Raw genomic sequence first — 6,979 nt, 5'->3', positions numbered from 1 at the left:
TTGTGTGCTATTAAAAGTTGTTGAAAAATGAGCTTGTTAGGGAGTTCCAGCCAGTGTAGTTGTTTTAGGTTTAGACAGTGGTGGGTTCTAAATTGGGATGAGGTGGCAAATCTGGCAATATTATGATAAGATGTAGTAAGTTTCTTAAGGTTACTTTTAGATAGATTAGTGTAAATGGGGGAGGCATACAGAAGGGTAGAGATAAGGTGTGTTTGGGCTAAGGTTGTCCTAGCTTCAGGTGTGAGGAAGGGCTTTATTCTGTACAGGGATCCTATTTTCTTATTAACTGCTTTTATAGTACTGTTGATTTGAGTATCATAGTTAAGATTGTTATCGATAATAACACCGAGAAGTTTAGTTGTGGAATCAGGAGAGATAATTGTGTTGTCAGTTGCTGTAATACAGAAGTTTAATAAAGTTGATTTACGTGTAGGTGAAAAGAGTAATAATTTAGTTTTCTTAGGGTTAAGGAGTAGGCAGCGATTGGAGAACCACTGTTCCACAGTTGAGAAGGCTGTTTGAGTTTGAGTCTGGAGTTCAGTTTGAGAAGAAGCAGTGCAAATAATGGTGGAATCATCTGCATATTGAATGCAGGTGGTGTTGGGTATAGATGATTGGAGGTCGTTGATAAAGATGGAAAATAGGAGTGGGCCTAGGATAGACCCTTGTGGTACTCCTAAAGAAATAGGGAGGAGAGCAGATAGTGAGTTTTTCCAGAGAACAGCTTGCTGCCGGTTTTCTAGATAGGAAGAAAACCAGGTTATGGAAGAGGGATCCAGGGCCAGAGATTTTAGTATGTGCAGAAGAAGTGAATGATTCACCATATCAAAGGCTTTTGATAGGTCTAAGAAAAGAGAAGATGTAAGTTTGTTGTTGTTGCGGTTGAAGTTTATGGTATTGGTAAAGGAGAGTAAAGCTGTGGTGGTACTGTGGGCAGGTCTGAAACCATGTTGAGTGTCAGCTAGAAGGTTGTTATGGAGGAGATGGTTGAGTAGTTGTTTATGTATACATTTCTCCATGATTTTGGCTAAGGGGGATAGAAGTGCTATGGGACGATAGTTGGAGAAGTCATAAGATTTGCCTCCTTTATGTAGGGGTATTATATGAGATATCTTCCAGACTGTTGGAAAAATACCTTCTTTTATTGATCTGTTTATCAGGATAGAGACAGGGTAAGCAATGGATTTTGCTGCTAGTTGCAAGAATTCAGCAGGAAGCTTGTCTGCAGAAGGGGTAGTAGGTTTTAGTTTATGGAGAAGAGATTGTATAAAGGAGGTAGATACAGGTTGTAGGTTAAAGGGAGGGATAGTGTTTATTAAGGTATGTGGAGGTAGTTTAGAAGTATCTGGAGATAGTTGGTTGGCTAGAGTTTGTATTGAATTGGTGAAGAAGGAATTAAAGTTATTGGCTGTTAGTGTGGGGTTATCTGGGTCGGAATCCTGTGGGTTGGGGTAATTATTTTGCCTGGGGTCAGCAGATTATTAATACATGACCAGAATGTTTTTGGTTCATTTTTTGTAGTATTTTGAAGCTGAACGTAGTATTTCTTTTGTCTGATAGGATTGCTTTTTTAGTACTGTTTCTTAGTTCTCTAAAGTTTTGGTGGTCATTTGGACTTTTGGAGGTACGCCATTTATGCCAAGATTTGTTTCTTAGGGCTATTTTATGCTTAGTATTTGTGGTTAGCCAGGGAGCAGTTTTAGTTTTAGTTCTAATGGTGCGACTTGGGGCGTATGATTAAGTATAGCTAGGAATGTTGAATTGAAGTGGTCTACTGCTTCGTTGAGTGGGAGATATTTTAGTGGGGCCCAATGACATTGTGAAAGTTCAGCTTGAAAGTGATCAGGGTTAAATTGCTTTTTTGAGTGTAGAGTTTGGAAAGTGGTGGGTAGGGTTAGGTTTGTTTTGCATCTAATGATATAGGTTAGTGCGTGGTCACTAAGGTCATCTGGAAGGATGTGAGATTGGTAGGTTTGCAAGGGGGTATTTGTAAGAATCCAGTCTAGGGTGGTATACTTATTGTTTGCTTTATTAATTCTAGTGGGACCATCGATAAGTTGTTTGAAGCCATAGAGGTTAATGTGGGAAGTAGGGTTATCATTGTTACAGGAATTCCAATCTATGTTGAAGTCCCTAGGATTAGTGTTTCTTGTGGGAGTTTGATAGAAAGTTGGTAAAGTATATCTTCAAGGGTATTGATGTTATTTCAGGGGAGATAAGTACAAATGATGTTTATTGCTTTAGTGTTATTGAGTTGTATTTTGGAGCTAATAACTTCTGCATTTGTGTTTTGGGTAAGAGTCAGGTCTAGAGGATTAAGTTTAAGTTTTGCTTTGTACAGAATGGCTACCCCACCTCCTTTCTTGGTAGTGCGATCAAGTCTAATTATGTTATAACCGGGTGGGGTAATTTCGATGTCTTTAATGGAAGGTTTTAACCACGCTTTCTGATAGGCATAAAATGTCAAACTGTTGAGTTTCAAGGAGGGCATGGAGTTGACTGATTTTGTTGCAGATACTACGTATATTAAGATGGGCTATGGAAAGGGAATTAGAAGGGTTAGAGTACAAGAGAGATAATGGTTTAGGTTGGTTTTGTTTGATGTTGGTGGAAGTAAGATGTGGGCCAGGATTAGGGTGAATATCACCATCTTGTAGTAAGTGGAAAAGAGTAAGAAATATATGTTGTTTAAGATTATAGTGAGAAAGATATGTCTTTTTGGTTAGAGTCTTTATAAATTTGCAATGTACTAGCCTGTGGTATTTGGCTAGAAGGTATATGGACTGAGAGGGTGAGAGTATATTGGATGCAGATAAAGGTATTGCATGTGTAGAGGTGCTTTTAGAGGGCAGTGAGGGAGAGATATTCTTGGAGAATTCGTAAGAAGTTATGATATAAGTAGATAAAAGAGATGATAATAATAGTATAGAGATTAGTAATCTCAGTAAAGGATGGATGGATAATATGGGCATTGTGAACTAGGTGGTTGTTTGTAGTGATATAGGATATAGTGTGATGAGGTAATGATTAGATGATAGTAAATTAGATAGGGTGGGGCTGGAGGTAGGGATGTAATGAGATAGGTATAGTGTTTAAGAAAGGGGAGGGTGTGTAGGTATGAGAGTGGTAACTGAGATGTATTTAGGGAGTAGTGTGGAGCTGTGATTGGAGAGGAGGTAAATAGGGGTGTGGCAATATTCCAGATAAATGTAGGACCCCGGGGGGTGGGTGGGAAGTGGGGGTAGGGAGGGGAGCGGAGTGAGCCCGCAGGGCGAACGGAGCGGGAAGAGAAGAGCCAAAGGAGAAGAGGACCAGGAGAAAAACTATCAGTAAGTACTCAGAATGAAGATAAGTAAGGCAAAGGGATATAAGTAACTTTGTTGTCAAGAGGTAGGAGCGAGTAGAAGCTCAGAGCTACAGAGAAGGGTAGAAAGAGGTAGTGGAGCAGAAAGGGGCGAACAGTAAGATAGGGTAAGAAAAAGAGAGGTTGCTAGGTATGAGCAGTTTACAAAAGAAAAGAAAAGAGAGCCCCTAGTAGATGGGGGCCAGTTAAAAGCCACAGCAGGTACTTCTATCAATGCTGTATACAGGGCCTGAGGGTTCAAGCGTGAGGCAAGCTGCTACGGATATTACAGGGAATGTATGATAAGTAGATAGAGAGGAGGAGAGGGGAGGTTTGGATTGCAGGCTGCTGGCTGAGCTGACTTTGGAGTATACAATATCACTGGGAAAGAGGCATACAAATATGTATTTAAATCCAGCAGAAGTTCTAGGACATACTTCCTTATGTCTTTCCAGGTGAAGGCTCCCCTTAGTGGGATAGCTTTCTTCCTTCAATTAGGAGAGGAGACAGCAGTTAGGGATAAGATGCAAGATCCAAGACCAGCAGGTGGTTAAGGGGTTGTGTGGTTCCTTATGTCTTTCCAGGTGAAGGCTCCCCTTAGTGGGATAGCTTTCTTCCTTCAATTAGGAGAGGAGACAGCAGTTAGGGATAAGATGCAAGATCCAAGACCAGCAGGTGGTCAAGGGGTTGTGTGGTTCCTTATGTCTTTCCAGGTGAAGGCTCCCCTTAGTGGGATAGCTTTCTTCTTCCTTATGTCTTTACTGATACTGACTGATCTGTTCTTTGCAGATGATGACCATAGTTAGTCCCATTTCCTTGTTGGCTTATGATATTGCAGCAACGAACCAGTAATTCGTGACTGCGTTTGTTTCAATTTTCTAAATCTTGAATAAGATTTAACAGGCTAGGAGGAATGGTATGCATGGATCCATCCACTAAAGTATCTGGTGGGCTGTCGAAGTCAGATGAGTCTGCTGTCTGGTTATCCATTAAAACACATAGAAGTCTAACTTATCTAACAGAACCATAAACCTCGAAGAGAAATTCTTGTATATAATTAAAACTTTAGTAAAATACACTATAAAGTAATAAAAAAATGAACATGGATAACTGCAGACTAAATAATCACAGACTCAATAAAATGTAGTTTTTAAGCTTTCATTCCATAACTGGGGTGAAACTTCATCAGAGTGATGTAAAATGCACACACTTCTAAATATATACTTAATGAATACAAAATATCTGCGTAATATACCAAGCCTTCAATAAGCCTTTTTAAAAAGAACAACAAAATGTTAAGTTGTCATTCTCGCCTTCATTCTTGCTGGATGGGTTCGGAGCCAATCCTCGGCTCCGACTCGGCTTATACTATAGCTCGAGAGCTATTTTTACTGGCTTGAGGCAGCTCTATAACCCACAATACCATGCGCTAACTCCCCAGATCTCGTTTGCCGCTTCGCTGTCAGGTTGCCTTTTTTACCGGCTCAGGTCAGTAAAGCGAATTCTTTCTATAGAACTAATTTTCAGGTATTTTTTCCAGATAGATACCCTTTGTTAGGTCCCTATTGATTGTTTTATTCATTACAGCCCTTTTGTAGCCCTTCTTTAGTTAATTTTTATCTTTGGGCCTACGGGCTTTACCTTAGTTTTCCCCACCCCTTACAGTGTCTGTTTGTGGGTTTAGCCAGTTCCCTTAACTTTTGTTTAGTTTTAAGTTGAGTGTGTGTGTGTGGACTGACTGTGATTACTGTGTTTGCTGTTAGGACTATGTCCAAAGACACTAAGGTCTCTAGATTCAAGAAGTGTGACTTGTGCTGTCAGAAAATGTCTCTGACAGACGGTCACACTTCTTGTGTCTACTGCTTAGGGTCTTTACACCTGCAGGACTCTTGTTCCGTCTGTCACGGGTTTAGTTCAAGAGTCCTGCAGGAGCATCGTAATAAGCTCATCTTAAGGGGCTTATTAAAGCCCGATGACTCCCCGTCCAAGTCTGGCTCGGGGAAGTCTTCAAAAACCGCCAAACCCTCGGCTCCAGCTTCTGAGTCAAGGGCTGGCATTATTGAGATGGCTCCGACATCGGTTCCAATCGGATCCGAGGCGGGCAAAGTGGTATCTGCTCCGAAACCTGCATCGGAGCCGACCCCAGCACGCAAGTGCTCTAGATCCCCCTCACTAGAATCCGTCCGATTGGCTCCGAGATCCCCTCTCCTATCGGAGCAGAGTCATAGGACTCACTCATCTAGGTCATCCAGGTTTTCCGACCACGACATTGAGAGGGTGGTCAGTAGGCTCATAAAATCTCAGGCACTAGCCCAAATGCTCCAAAGCCCATCTCACCAGACTGTGGCTCCTTTGGTACCGCTATCGATTCCTTCTCCGATTCACCTCTCGAGTTCGGAGCCGGAGTTTGTCGGAACTGTAACCTTGCCAATATCGGAGCTGATACTTCCACCTTCGGCTCCGGTGTCATTGGCTCCAACCTCTTCATTGGTTCCATCCGTGGAGAGGTCCAGGCACCGGGACTCCACTGTCGGCTCCGAGGGGGCGAGTGGCATTGGACCCTTGTCCGATCCCGCTCTCCCTCTCGGAGCTTTGGTTCTGGTTAGTTCGGCCCCGACATCATTCTCGGAGCCTTCTCTGTCAGTGCCGGGAGCAGTTTGGGTCTCTTCAGAGCTGGGACTACCCTTGGTACCTGATAGGGGAGCCTTTGAGGTGATGAGGAGCGTTTTGGACCCAGTGTCCACTCCAAGGTTAAGTTCTGCAGCTCCTCCCTCTACAGTGCCTGTTACGGTCTCTGGCCATCCTCCTGCATCTGACAGCAGAGATCCAAAGCATAGGGTATCCACTTTGGGTGTCTCCTCCTCTTCCGAGGCCTCCCCTGAAGCTTCAGGGGAACCCCCTAGGAAAAGAAAGTGCAAGAGGAAGCACATAGACTCCCCCGGGTCTGTCACGTCGGACACCGACTTGGATGAGTTGGAGGGTTCCCCCAGATCCCCCACTGAGGATGTCTCTTTTTCAGACATCCTAGAGATCCTAAAACAGAGGGGAAATTGGTCCACTCTCAAACCCTCCGAGGATGAGTCGGTTTACCTTGACGCCTTTGGATCTCGCCCTTCCACCTCCTGGGTGTCTCCCCCTTTCGACCCACTAATGGAGGTAGTGGCTAGAAAGGCGTGGGAAGCTCCTGATTCAATGGAACCTACCCCTAGGAGGCCCTCTAAATTTATTTCTGCACCAGAGGACAAATCCTTTCTCACCAAAGATGTTTCAGTTGATGCTATGGTGGTAGCAGCAGCCACTAAGAAGGAATTGGCTGATCCTTCTGTACCTGTTCATCCTCCTAACAAAGAGTCCAGGACCATGGACAGGTACGGCAAGCGGACATTTGCTTCAGCGACCTTTACCATGCAATAGGTGAACTATTTATGTCATTTCACCCGCCTTCAGAGAGATTTGCTCAAAGAACTGGGTGAAACTGTACAGGATCCTTCTGCTGCGGGGTATCAGAACAAGATGAACTCCCAGCTGGCCACCCTGACCTCCATTGTTAACTCCTCCATGCGGCTTATCTCCTACGCAGCCGATGGATTGAGTAGGGCCGCAGGCACAGGTGTTGCGTTGAGACATCACACTTGG

Source organism: Protopterus annectens, chromosome 8.part0 (genome assembly GCF_019279795.1).
Source record: "Protopterus annectens isolate FY-2018-M chromosome 8.part0, PAN1.0, whole genome shotgun sequence".
Lineage (NCBI taxonomy): Eukaryota > Metazoa > Chordata > Ceratodontiformes > Protopteridae > Protopterus > Protopterus annectens.
Note: the sequence above shows the minus strand (reverse complement) of the source record.